Source organism: Hydra vulgaris, chromosome 04, assembly GCF_038396675.1.
Source record: "Hydra vulgaris chromosome 04, alternate assembly HydraT2T_AEP".
NCBI classification, from domain to species: Eukaryota; Metazoa; Cnidaria; class Hydrozoa; order Anthoathecata; family Hydridae; genus Hydra; species Hydra vulgaris.
Window position 1 is genome coordinate 24,727,226 of NC_088923.1, and position 15,336 is coordinate 24,742,561.

Here is a 15,336-nt window from a genome sequence, read left to right on the forward strand (position 1 = left end):
CACACACTACCATATTTAAAAAAAATCTAAAGATAATAACTAAAAAATTTACAACTTTAAAATATAGACCATAATGTAAGCACAGGTTAAACTTTCCCAGAAAAACAACAAAGTTTCACTTTAGTTCCACATCTTTTCTCCTCCTAAAATTATTTAAATGATAGCTTTGGTAAAACCTACCATACCTAAAATATTGTTTTGACATAATTTCTTAGAGATAATTTAGCATTATCCACAAATAATTAAAGTTTGAAGTGTAACTTTAGTAAGTAATCCCTTTTTAACAGCAATTGTCTCTGTTTACAAACATTTGAACAAAATATGACGCATGCGCGTGTTAAAAGTCCATTAGTAAACCACTATAAATAGAAATATTTTTATTTGTTATAATTTTATTGAAGTTCATTAACGAAGAATAAGAAATCTTTTATAGCAAAACCAATTGTAATGGCACATATATTTGATTTTATTTTAAAAGTAAGAATGTGTTTTTTGAGGTACCAAATCATTTATACTTTATTTTAATTATTTTATATAAAATAAAAATATAATTTATATATAACTTACGAAAATATATTACATAATATCATAATAATTGATTTTATTTTAAAAGTAAGTAAATGTTTTTTACTTACTTTATATCATTTATACTTTATATTATAAGTATAAATGATTTGATATCCTCAAAAAACATTTACTTATAAAATAAAATCAATTATTATTATATTATGTAATATATTGTCATAAGTTATACTATATTATATAGATTATACTATCATAGGTTATACTACCCAGTAGGCACAGCGACGTGACAAAAACGTGAATTTCACGTTATTTTGGCACGTGACAATTAGATGACTTTTTGGTCCCCATGAAATAGCCAATTCACGTGATTTATGGACGTGTTTTTCACGTTACTTTCGGCACGTGATATTTAGGTGACTTTTTGGTCCCATAAACTGTCCAAAAGACGTGCTTTTTACGTTAATTTTGGCACGTAATATTTAAGCAATAATTATGCTTTATAATTACAATTATAAGTGTTTGGATTCGTGTAAAGAAAAAAACTCATCGTCGAGGAAATATTTAATACGTATTAAATTACATGGTTTTATTAGTCAGTATATTAGTTCTTGACATAAAAATTTTTAATTTGTAACAAAAGCTGCACTTTTGCTAAAATATCCTCCTTATATCCAATAAGTAATAAGTACAAAGTCTTATAAGAGCACGCATCAAACTTTATCTAATGAATCAGATTTAGCTGAAAAGAAACGAATAAAATCTTAAATAATAATATGATTATTTAATAATTATCTTAAATCACAAACTTTTAAAACAAATCTTACTTTGAGAGTTGCTAACTACTTTTGGCAACAAGATTTTCTAGTGTGTTATGTGTTTTCTTTTATCTAAATCATTAAATAATTTTAAGAAAACAATACTACAGTGTAAAAAAATAAAAGTCATTTGCCTTCTAATTTTATACTCTGATTGCTAAAAAAGTAAATAAGTATTTAATAAAAAAAGATGTAACCAAAAAAGTCGTCAGATGATTAAAAAAAAGAAGTACAAAATAAAAAATACAAGTTTAAAAAAATATTTTTCATCTATATATATCTATATCTAATATCTATCTATAGATTTATCTATATCTATATCTATATATAAAGTTAATAACTGATGGGCATAATTAGAAAAAGAACTGTACTCACCTTATGTGATAACATCTGTGTACTATGTGATAACATGATAATTTGTTTTTTTTGTTTTTTATCTTCTTATATTTGCATCTGTTTCTGCATTAACTTGTTTATACATTAACTCACAAGATGCAAAAGTGACAGTCCACAAAGTTGCTTTAAATGAGTAATCTACAAAGTTTTGAACAGCATTAAATGTCATTTTAGAATGCACACAAAAATTAAAACAATTTATAAAAATGCAATAGTTATCACATAACTACACAGCATTATAGTGGGGATTTTATATCATGATTTTCCTTATCCATGGTGAGATTTTCACCTTGAGGCTCCTTTTGCTGTGGAAACATTCACCACGGCTAAGGAGCCTCATCTACCCCTAATTATATATAATATATTAAGTATAAAACTAAAAATATGTATAATAAAGTATTGTCAAATTAGGTCACCAATAAATACAGTGTGCTGAAAATTCAACTCAGAATCAAGTTGCATTCTCCAACCAGATATGAACTAAATTAAACTCTTGCTACAGGGTGCAATCACAAAAGAAGACGAAGAGAGGAAAAAGTAAAATTTCTCAAACTTTAAAAGTTAAAAGGCTATTGGGTCTTACTACAGAATGATATTCCTAGGCAATAACATAACAATACCATTGGGTCTTTCTAGTCAATAATATTTTATTCAGAACTTATCATTTGTCATGTAGCTTATTAAATTTAATATTAAATAAGTTATAATAACTTATTTATTATTAAATTAATTCCATCGACAAATTTGACAGTCTAAAATAATATACAATAGGGTAGAAAAAAAAGTATACCTTGTAGTAGGGTTTGATCTTTTGCGTGTTGCAATATGAGAATTATCTGCCACAACGTTACACAATTTTGAACTAAGCTTTATATTATATTTATTAAACCTAAATTGATAAAACTTAGTTATAAGATAATATAATATGTTTGGATAAAATATTATATGTGACATTTTATTTTTGTTAAAAATGGATTGCAATGTTATAAGATATCTTACGCCCTACTTTTTTAATTAATTATTATAAAATTACAATGCAAAATAATTACATTATTATAAAAGTAAAATAAAAAGTAATTACAATAATGAATATATAAACTACATATTTCATGTAATCATTATATTTAAAATATCCGGAAAATTGTTTACGGAAAATATCCTGAAAAAATTCAGAATATTTCCCCCCTCATTTTTCCCTTAATTTTGCATTCAGCCAAGTTGTTTCTTAATTTTTTAAAAACTTTTCTTAATTTTTGTATGAACCCAGAAGGCACAACTCGTTTAAAAGTTACGCGTGGTTTCTGTTGCGTGTTTAAAACTCCCGAAAACACTAAGAATAACACGTGTCAAGAATAGGGTTTTAATTCCGTGAAATTAACTATTATATTTTACCAAAAAACCAGTTTGGATATTAAGTTTTTAGTGATGGTTTTTCAGTTACAAAAATGGAGTATTAAATTATCAAAAGTTTTCGCAACGAATGTGAAACCATTACTTTAAGCACGGGATTTTTCAAATTTATTGCATTTTTATTATTCGGAAGGTTTTAGAGTGTGTAACAAGAACATTCAGGAAAACGATTGTCGAGAAAATTTATATGTTAAATAAATTCAGTTTTTGTTAAGTATTAGCATGTATATATATATATATATATATATATATATATATATATATATATATATATATATATATATATATATATATATATATATATATATATATATATATATATATATATATACATACTATATATATATATATATATATATATATATATATATATATATATATATATATATATATATATCAAGTGTCAGATCAGGTTATCCTGCTACTGGTAACATGTAACCCAGTACAATCTGCTTCATGTCCTGCTGCCTTGTAGGATACGCCTTTTTAGGCAAAGGCTAGGAGATGCCAACTCCGATTTAAAACACCCCCTGCCTTAGGGCTCTTGGTTGAGTAAAGGCTAGAGATGGTGTCTCGATAAAAATACTCATCTTGGGCAGATGTTAAATGCACCCAGCTACTGTCTTGTAGAAGGCCTCCTAGGCAAAGACTTAAGGGGTAAACAGATTCTATCTGTTGACCAGCCTCGCACCCCTTCTTCATCTATTAGGCTGGCGCAGATGTATTTTTAATACATTGTTTCCAGTTTAGGATGTTGAATGCTGGATCTTCTTGACTCAATGCATGGGTTTGCTCGTGTCACTGTTTTTATGACTAGGCAACTCATTCTATTATCTCCTTATGAGGGTACAGCTCTAAAACTCAGTTTTATGGTTCTGAGGCCGGCTGGTAGTCAGGTTTCCCGAACTCTGTGGTAGCTCTCAGAGAGGCTGATTCCATCAACAGCTGAAAAATATCAAAGTATTAACAGTGCCATGTTGCGCATGGATGGTGTCCCTGTTTGTACTTTTGGTGTGCATTGCGGAGGCCACATTTGGAGCCCTTTGTTACGGCTTAGGGTTTATTAGTAGTAATGAGGCAATTGCTTGGGCTATTAAACGGTGTCCTGAGTACTATCTATGCTTTGAGTCAAGTTCTTCAAACTAATTTAAAAATGAATAAAGTACCAAAAACTATAAAACACAAAAAACCATCATCATCACCAAGTTCTCTAAACCTATCATTCACTAATATTCGTGGTCTTCGAAGTAACTTTTCTTCTGTTGAGTCTTATCTCTTGCAAAGTTCACCAGACCTACTTGCTCTTTGTGAGACTAATTTGAGTTCGGCTGTCTCATCTTGTGATCTTACTGTTGATGGTTATCTTCCTCTGATTCGTAAAGACTCCAATAGTCACATGCTTGGCCTGGGCATTTACATTCGTAAGAATTCACCTGTTTGTCGTGAAACTAGGTTTGAATCCACAGACTATTCTTTCATGTGCTTTCGTTTAGCACCACTTCACTCTATTGCCTTTCTCTTTGTTCTATATCGCTCTCCTTCATCTCAAGACTGCACTCTTTTTGATGTTATTTCCGATCATATTGACCAAACCCTCTCTCTTTATCCATCAGCTAATATAGTTGTTGTCGGTGACTTTAATGCTCACCACTCTGAATGGCTTGGCTCTAGTGTCAGTGACTCTGCAGGCATTAAAGCCCACAACTTTTGCCTTTCTCAATCCCTAACTCAAATAGTCAACTTTCCAACTCGCTTTCCTGACAACCCGAATCATTTACCTTCTCTACTTGACTTATGTCTTGTTTCTGATCCTAGTCAGTGCTCAGTTTCTTCACATTCACCCTTAGGTGCTTCTGATCACAGTTTGATCTCTTTAAAACTAATATCTCATTCTTCTTCATCACCTGAATCCCCCTATTATCGAACCTCTTACAACTACAGTAAAGCTGACTGGGATTCTTTCCGTGATTTTCTTCGTGATGGCTCTTGGGTAGAAATCTTTCTACTTCCTGTCGACAAATGTGCTTCTTACATAACTTCGTGGATTCAGGCAGGCATGGAATCTTTTATTCCCTCTCGACGATTCCAGGTCAAACCTCACTCTCCTCCATGGTTTTCCTCACACTGTGCTGCTGCGATTGCCAATCGAAACTGTTACTTCCATATTTATCAGCAAAACAATTCTCCAGAAAACAGACGTCTGTTTATTACTGCTAGAAACAACTGTAAAAAGGTTTTGTCTAACGCCAAAACCCGCTATTCTCAGGTCATGAAATCTCGTATCTCATCTCAAAAATTAGGCTCTCGTGACTTCTGGAGAATCTTTAATAATATCAATAATAAGGGCAAATCTATAATTCCACCTCTCTTGTACGGTTCAGACTTTGTCACCTCACCTAAAGACAAAGCCGAACTGTTTGCTAAAAACTTTTCATCAATATCATCTCTTGATTCCACTAATTGCGTCCTACCTGATATTGCCAACAAACAGGTTGATCCATTGCTTGACATTCATATCACTCCAGCATCTGTATCTAAAGTGATTTCCTGCCTAGACTATTCCACAGCTTGTGGCCCAGACAACATACCTGTTATTGTCTTGCAGAAGTGTTCTCCGGAGCTGTCGTCTATACTCTCAAAACTATTCAACAAGTGCTTATCAGAGTCTTGTTTTCCAGCCTGTGGGAAAGCCGCATCTGTTATCCCTATTTTCAAAAATTCTGGGGAGCGATCTGATTTGTCTAACTACCGTCCCATAAGTCTTCTTCCTATCATAAGCAAGGTTTTTGAATCTTTAATTAACAAACACTTAATTTCTCATCTTGAATCTAATAACTTACTTTCTGACCATCAATATGGATTTCGATCTTCTCGTTCTACAGCTGATTTGCTAACAGTAATAACTGACAGGTTTTTTCATGCATTAGATGAAGGTGGAGAGGTTAAGGCCATCGCTCTTGACATTTCAAAAGCGTTTGATAAAGTTTGGCATGCTTGTCTTCTCCATAAGCTTTCTTCTTATGGTGTGTCCGGCAACATCTTTAAGATCATTGAATCTTTCCTTTCCAATCGTAGCATAAAAGTTGTCCTCGATGGACAACACTCTTCTTCTTATTCTGTAACTTCAGGGGTTCCTCAAGGTTCTATTCTTGGCCCTATACTTTTTTTAATTTATATTAACGATCTTCCAGATATTCTCACATCTAAGGTGGCATTGTTTGCTGATGATACTACCATTTATTCTTGTCGTGATAAGAAACCAACACCCTCTGATTGCCTGGAGGGGGCATTTGAGCTTGAAAAGGATCTCACTTCTGCTACAGCATGGGGCTCACAGTGGCTGGTGAACTTTAATTCAGATAAAACTCAATTTTTTTCAGTTAATCGTTATCGCAATAATTTAGATCTTCCTATATTTATGAACGGTGATGTACTCGATGAGTCACCTACTCTTCATCTTCTTGGATTAACTCTTACTTCGAATCTTTCTTGGAAACCATATATCAAATCGGTTGCAAAATTAGCATCTGCTAAGGTTGCATCTCTTTATCGAGCTCGCCACTTTCTTACTCTAGATTCTATTCTCTATCTCTATAAATTTCAAATCCGGCCTTGTATGGAATACTGTTGCCATATCTGGGGCGGATCTTCTAATGATGCCTTTTCTCTTTTAGACAAGGTGCAAAAACGCATTGTAAACATAGTTGGACCTGCTCTTGCAGCCAACCTCCAACCATTATCACATCGTCGTAATGTTGCTTCTCTTTTTCTTTTCTACAAATACTATAATGGGCACTGCTCTAAAGAGCTAGCGTCTCTTGTGCCATCTACTAAAATTCATTCTCGTGTTACTCGTCATTCAATTAAGTGTCATCCTTTTTCTGTGACTGTTCCTAAGTGCTCCAAAAACGCATATTCGTCTAGTTTTTTTCCTCGAACATCAGTTCTTTGGAATTCGCTTCCTTCATCTTGCTTTCCTGATTCATATAATTTGCAATCTTTTAAATCGTCTGTCAATCGTTATCTTGCTCTACAACCTTCATCTTTTCTCTTACAGTAACTTCCAACTTTAATTAGTGGCTGCTTGCAGCCTTGTTGGAAGCGAAGATGTTTAAAAAAAAAAAAAAAAAAAAAAAAAAATATATATATATATATATATATATATATATATATATATATATATATATATATGTATATATATATATATATATATATATATATATATATATATATATTTAAATATATATATATATATACATATAAATATGTATATATGCACACACACATATATTATATATATATATATATATATATATATATATATATATATATATTTATATATATATATATATATATATATATATATATATATATATATATATATATATATATATATATAAACACATATATATACACACGTGTATCTATATGCATACACACTTGTGTATCTATATATTTTATACAATGTATATTTTATATATGTATGTATAATACATATATAAAATATGTATGTGTTTAGTTATGTATTCATATGTATATATGTGTGTATGTATAAGTCACTATATTATGTATGTATGTTACATACATACATAATATATAGACTATATATATATATATATATTTATATATATATATGTATATATATATATATATGTATATACATATATACATACATACACACTTATAAATAAATGTATATGTTATGTATACGTAATATATACACATATACACACATTTGTGTGTTTATTTCGGCGTATGTATATTTGTGTATATTTGTATCTGTATATGTGTGTTTATTTCTGCGAAGAATATATATACATATATGTATATATATATATATATATATATATATATATATGTATGTATGTATATATGTATATATATATATATATATATATATATATATAAATACATAAAATAATTTTTTTGTGTTAACAGTATTATTGTTATTACTATTACAATTGTTATTATTGTTATATGTTTGAAAAATACTAGTGTTGTTCTTATATAAATGTGTGTGTACTAAATGCTATAGGATATCCTAATAATAATAATTAATTAACAAAAATGAAAAGAACAAGTTCAGCATAGTAGAAAGAATATATGAAAAAATATCGATCAGCCTTAGCTAGAAATTTATTTCCTGAATGTTTAAATTTGTCTTCGAGCTGCGAGGCTGCACCAATATACTTCCTATGCTTCATCGAATAAACTTTCTCTACCAATATTGACAGCAAAATCTAGTAATACTTTGTTGCAAAATACTGTCTGTAAGTATAGTCTATCTGATTGCGGAAATGATATTTTTTTTGCTGATAAAGGTAAGGGTCTATTATCAAGCAGACTATGGCTAGTGATATGCATTAGCACATATTGAACTTTTTTTGTTTTGTTTGTGTGTATGTATGTATATATATATATATATATATATATATATATATATATATATATATATATATATATATATATATATAACATTTTTAAACCAGAATATGTGGGTTTTTAATAAGCAACAAAACATAAATTGAAAAGATTCTACTATAAGTCTTCTACTTACTTATAGTTTACTAAAATAATCTTACTAATTCTACTAAAAGTCAACTACTAAGTTTTTCACATGTTCAACAAAAAAGAGAATGAGAAAAAATATTAATGGTGGTACAACTGTTAATGAAAATACTTGTATTGAAACTCTAGTTATTTATCTTTAACTTCAAAAAATTTAAAATGACACTAATATTTCTGGTAAATTTTGTTTTTGCAAATTTTATCTTTTAGGAGTTTTACTGTTATCACATAATCTAGATGAAGACAATATATTTATAGAAGACTTCAGAAACTTAATGAAGATAATAATATTAATGTTGATTAAGGTAGGTGACTATTAATGAACAGGGGGCATGTGTGCATTTGGTTTTTTTAAATATTATGTATAACTTATATTTATATTTATTACCTATATTTGAGTGTATATTAGTCTAATTTATCTTAAAACAGGATATTTGCACTTTAACAAGCAACAAAACCTAAATGAGATGGTTTCGAATCAACCTTTAAAGATTTCTATATTTATAAGCAAAAATCAATTAAAAGAGGATTTACATCCTGGTACAAATGCTAATTAAAATACTTGTGAATACTCGGGCTTCTGGGTCTTTCCAAAGTAATAAATTATTTGCATTTAATTTAAAAGTTTATAATATTTAAAAAGTACAATAGTATATTTAATGAATTATGTTTCTTAATGGGTTTCATAAATTCTTTAAGGGCGTCTCTTATTTAGGTTGAAGTAGGTGGCTCTAAAAAACAATTTGAAAAGAAGAATGAAGGGTCGATTCCGTTTAAATGTACATACACAAACAAACGTGATTAATAAGGAAAAAAGCAATTTTACTCTTCCATCAAATCATCACTCTGGTTTTTTCAAACAGCATTTTTTATAGTGCATTTACTTAGGTACAATACAAAACAATAGACTAAGATAATCATTTATTTTGTTATTTATTATAAAATTTGTTTTTTTTTTAAATAGATTAAGGCGAATCATCAAAAACCATTAACAATACAGATTGACCAGAAAATCAGACAAACGAAACCTCTCCCATGGATGATGCCATGTTTTAGCGTAAAATGATTGTGTCACACCATTACATAAAAAGAAATTTGGGCTACTGCAATAGTTTTTAGATAAAGATTTAAATGAAATTAAATTTGAACAGGTTACCTCAATTGAGGAATTAGTAAAGTTCGAGACCCGACTTTTAAGAAAAATTAAAAAGAACATTCGATGCTACTGGAATTGTTTGTAAAAATGCGAAAGCGTATTGTTATACGATTTTAGATTTTATAATGACGGAAGAGGCGATCAATCGAAATTAAATATTATGTATGGTAACCATGTGCCAAGCGTCTTTTATTAGCTTATTTTTAATGATTTGGTTTTTTATTTCTTTGTTTATTTTTTCTTCGTAGTATTATTGTAAAATAATTTACCTTGAAAAACAAAAATAAAACAACAAAATTTTCGTAAATATAATGTAGTATATATAAAAAAAGGTTTACATGTTTAAAGCTATAAACGTGTCTAACAAAACCTACGTATTTTTGGTTTATCATTTAACCGTGCTGAACAGCTGTTAGTTCAGGCATAAGTTTGGAAAACTTATGCCTGAACTAACTTAAGGCATTAAATAAAGTTTCCGTTTGGAAACTTTATTTAGTGCCATAAGTCCGTTTTAAACTATAAAAAACACGAATTTAAAACCTCTTAAAACACGAGTTTAAAACCTCAAAAACACGTATTTAAAACATAAAAAAACTCGTGTTTGAAACCTTAGAAAACACGTGTAAAACTCCAGTTAAACTTCCCGTGAAATCCACGTGTTTTTGGTTTACGCCTGGATCGTAACAAACACGTGTTTATACGGGTTTTAATTCCGAGATTAAAACCAGATGTGCTGTCTGGGAATGATGACTAAAACAACATAAAAACAAATAGATGAATAATATATACTTGTTATATGTTGTAATATAAGTTGTATGTATGGAACTAGTAATATAAGTTGTATGTTTGAAAAACTTTTCGGATATTTGGAAAAAGATAAATTTCAGAAAAATATCTGGTATTTCGGGAATATCCCGAATAAGATAATCCCTGAAACTAAATTATAAAAAAATAGTAAATAAAATAAAGAATATCTAGTTTCTAATATCAAGTTTCTATTCACAGGTTTTTATTATGAATAAAAAAAGTTCCAAAATACACAATATTTTGGCAACGTAACTTTCACGTTTTAATCAAGTAAAATTGTCACCTGGACAAGGTCACCTAAAATATACATGATTGAATCGTGAAGAAGGAAACGGGGTAAGAGCACGCATCAAACTTTATCTAATGAATAAGTCGATATTTTCTCCAATAATAGCTCACAACACCAAATTTAGCTAAAAAGAAACAAATAAAAAACTTAAATAATAATATGATTATTAAATAATCATCTTAAATCACAAATTTTCAACACAAAACTTACATGGTGAGTCACCAACTGTTTGGCAACAAGATTTTCTGGTGTTGCTATTTCTTTGATCTAAATTATTAAACAATTTTTAAAAAAGCAATGCTATACTTGAGAGAAACTTGCTTTACATATTGGAAGGTCGTCAACATTGAAAGATAAGTAAAATGCAGTTTCAAATACAATAGCATCATAATCATCCTTTTGTGGGGAAAACATCAAACAAATCCGCGTTAATAACCTGTTTTATATTGTACATATTTACAATATTAATAAAAGTCATATAATATATATATTAATAATTTCATATAACTCGAATATATATATATATATATATATATATATATATATATATATATATATATATATATATATATATATATATATATTAATCATATATTTAAATAATATAAAAAAAGGAAATAAATAAGTATTAACCTTTTTTAACAAGAAAAGCACGAGATCAAGATGTCATATATTATAAAAAGATAAAGTATTTAACAATAATATATACATATATCAATAATAAATAACATAACACATTTATTTATTGATATTATCTTGGATAAATTCTTTAACCTTGTTGATAAAAACCAAATAAAGAAAGAAAATCTATTTTGGGTTTTTATCTAAACGGCTCTTGAGTAATAATGTATGCAGAAGTTCTAGAGACATTATTATTGCTCAAGAATCAAGAATAAGTTCTGCTAGAAGTTATAATTTGTTCATGTAGCTTACTTAATTTAATATTAGATACGTTATAACATAACTTATTTCGTACTAAATTAAGTAAGCAAAATGGACAAATTCGCCAGTCTAAAATATTATATTATAAAGTAGAAAAAAAGCATACCTTGTATTTGAGTTTTATCTTATTTGTGTGGCAAATAGGGACGCTTGGAACTATTTTATTTAACTTAATTGGATATAATTTGGATATTAGATATTACAACTTAAAATATATTGTTCTTTTTAGTTCTGTTTTAAATGCATTGCGTTTTAAGATATTATATAGACCAATTTTTTTTTTTTATTATGATAATACTACAATAAAAATTAATTATATTATCATAGCAGTAAATAATTATAACTAATATAATGAATACAAAAACTATACTATAAAAAAATAATTAATATAAAAAAAAATGTTATTTCACATTTCTTATGCCAGGTTTTTTTGAGAATATAAAAAGTTCCGAAAGACGAGATATTTTGGCACGTAACTTTCACGTGACTTTCACGTAAAATATTAACCTGGACGAAGTCACCTAAAATACACGTGATTGAAACGTGAATAAAACGTTGCGTTCCTACTGGGTATTTAATAATGAATATTGTCATAGGTTATAACATTCGGCAAATGTTATATTTCAACGATGTATAACCTAAGACTTGTTAATGTTATACTAATAATTTGATTTAAGGATCTCAAATCATTTATACTTTATATCATTTATTTTATATTTATATCATTTATAGTATAAGTAAATGATATACATGTAGTTATATTTATGCATTTATTATAAATTATTTAATTTATATATATTTATTATCTGTATATATATATAACTGTAAAAATTTTGTATAATTACATATATACATAAATACATAAATATTATTATTATAAATTTATTATAAATATTATTAAAATTATATTTATATAATTTACTTGTATAAATGGGTAAATCTGCAGTTAAGCAGCATAAAATAATTTTATTTTTTCACTTGTTGTGAGACTTGCTCAAAGTGGTTTTTTTTATTTTTATTATTTAATAGACTGCCTTCCCCTACCATACCCTCAGTCGATGTCGCGGCACTTCCTTGCAACAGGCTATAATATTATCGATGTAGCAGCACTCCCTTGTATTTAAAACAAATTCCTGACATAATCAACAGTAATTAAATTAATAGATAATTGTTTTGTTGTTATTAAATGGATTACATCTAATTATCTTGTTTTAAATTTAACAGTTGCAGTTTAAAAACATGAAAAAGGAGCAAGTAATACAGATGTCAAGAGGTCCATAAAGCGACGGCTAATGCCACAAGCCATCCCTCTTAGCCAAAAGAGCTACTGCCCCGTACTGGTGTGGAATGATGTGCCATGGAGTGAGATTTTAGATCCGAGCACATAGTCAGCGAGCGCTGATTCGACGTGCATTGTGGAGCTTCCGAATGAACATGTGCGTGAGTGTCAGCGTAGTCATTAGGTTATTGAGTGCCGTAACCACTTCCAGCGGGATAGCCTAATGTCCGTTTTGCCGTTGTGGTGTACATTGGAAGAAGTCGGGGCTCACCAGCCACAAAGAATAAATTTGTTTGTTTATCAAGCAGCAAGTAATACAGTTGTCAAGAGGTCTATAAAGCGAAGGCTAATTCAAGCTTCTGACAGAATCGGTAGTCGTACAAATTGTGCCTTTAAAGCGTAAGCTAAAAATGCCTAATGGCTTTTTTAGTTGTTTTAACTTTTCATTGATATTTTATATACTTTTCTTGAAATAAAATGTTTTTACTGTAACAATGATTTCATTGTATTAGTCAAGCATTACAGAGTATTGGATTTTATAGTTGAACTCATTTTTACAGTTTATTTTATATTTTATTCCTTTGTTTACTTTACTTATTTTTATTTATTTTGTTTACAATTTTATACTTATTTTACGAGTTTGACCTGACATTCATTTTGCGTGACTGGGTTTAAATCATATGTAGATTAAATATTTCTATTTAATTAAATAAGTGAAGAATCATAATTGTTCTCCTCATTATTATTATCATTTGTTCAGTTTTTTTAAATATTTTTACATACAATAAAAGCAATGTGATTGAGTTAATTGTTAAAATTAGATTGAATAACGATGTTAGCTTAATAATGTAATCAAGATCGAAAAAAACTAGTTATCTAAAAAGGTAAAATGAAGATAACACAAAATTGTGAGTGAGTTAGTTTTTTAATCTATAGATAAGTTACAATATATAAATATATTGCTACTTTTTAATGTAAGTTTAGTGCTTTAATATCTATTTGTTTAATATCCATTTGTTTTTAGAAATTAGGTGCAAAACTGTTTATATGACTTTTTTTATCACCTGACACATAGTTGGGGAAAAAGATTGCAGAAGTATTGGAGGTCGAGAAGTATCAAGCGTTAGCACATGAAGACATCAAATAGTAATGATGATCTTTCTATATGCTTTTGCTTTATTCCTTTGCAAGTTAAACATGTTTAATGTATTGAAATCTTTTATTGAAATGCAGAATATTTATAGTTACATTTGTGTAGATCACAATGTGTTTATAGTTTTAAGATAATTGGAATATTTTTTATAATTTTTATATTTAGTAATTCATTGAGGGTATTTCTTGAAACAAAACGATTATCTAATGTTATCATGGAGTCAATGAGTTAAAAAGTACTGGATAAACAACGTAAGATTTTTCTTTTATCTTTTATATGGCAGCCCAATAAACTTAATATATTTTCATAATCTTTATATGTAGTATTTAAATTCTGGATAAACAACGTAAGATATTTTTTTTATATTGTATCCCAAGAAATTTCATTGATATAGAAATTAATATGTAAAATTAAAGAAAACAACAACAAAAAACTCATCAAGTGTATATATAAACGCTTGATGAGTTTTTTTGTTGATTTTTATGGTTTTTTAAACTTTTATTTTACAATTTCTTTACTTTTAGCTATTTTGGTTACAATTTTATACTTATTTTATACTTATTTTATACTTAAACAATTTTATACTTATTTTACGATTTCTTATTATTTCGATTAAATATAAAAATTAAAAAACTTTCCAGTTATTTTTTTGTCTTTTTTTTTTATCAACACAAAAAGTTTCTTAAAAAAAAAAGTTTATTTTCAGTTAGAAACACATATTCTTGAAAGCTTCGTTTGAAAAAAAGTTCTCGCTTTAAGTTTTTTTTGTCTATGAATAGTGGTATCAAGACATGAATATTATTTAAATGAAGTCACATAAAGATTACTATTTTGTATTGTAGGAAAGAGGGTAAATTTAAATTAATCAATGAAAAAAATTTTAAGTGCTAGCTTTACCATTAAAAAAGATAGAGTAAAACCGGGTCAAACCACAAACCATATCATTCCGTACACTGATCGAAATTATCAAGTAAATACTAAACGGATATAGCTATG

At 28.2% G+C, this 15,336-nt stretch overlaps 2 long non-coding RNA genes across 6 annotated transcripts; one reads left to right on the top strand and one right to left on the bottom strand.

The window, feature by feature from the left end:
* Positions 1 to 1,114: 1,114 nt before the first annotated feature.
* Positions 1,115 to 12,100, bottom strand: LOC136079688 (uncharacterized). Of its 2 annotated transcripts, XR_010638134.1 has the most exons (7): positions 12,015 to 12,100; positions 11,177 to 11,233; positions 10,961 to 11,090; positions 2,527 to 2,625; positions 1,716 to 1,874; positions 1,350 to 1,412; positions 1,115 to 1,264 (listed from the first exon to the last, which is right to left on the bottom strand). It is a non-coding gene; the product is annotated as an uncharacterized LOC136079688 (long non-coding RNA). The 2 variants fall into 2 exon arrangements; XR_010638133.1 differs by having other exon boundaries at positions 1,231 to 1,412.
* LOC136079687 (uncharacterized) lies at positions 8,438 to 10,046 on the top strand. Of its 4 annotated transcripts, XR_010638132.1 has the most exons (4): positions 8,438 to 8,467; positions 8,925 to 9,019; positions 9,144 to 9,309; positions 9,430 to 9,651. It is a non-coding gene; the product is annotated as an uncharacterized LOC136079687 (long non-coding RNA). The 4 variants fall into 4 exon arrangements; XR_010638130.1 differs by having other exon boundaries at positions 8,925 to 9,309; positions 9,430 to 9,652; XR_010638129.1 differs by lacking the exon at positions 8,438 to 8,467 and adding an exon at positions 9,679 to 10,046 and having other exon boundaries at positions 8,654 to 9,309; positions 9,430 to 9,602.
* Positions 12,101 to 15,336: the final 3,236 nt, after the last annotated feature.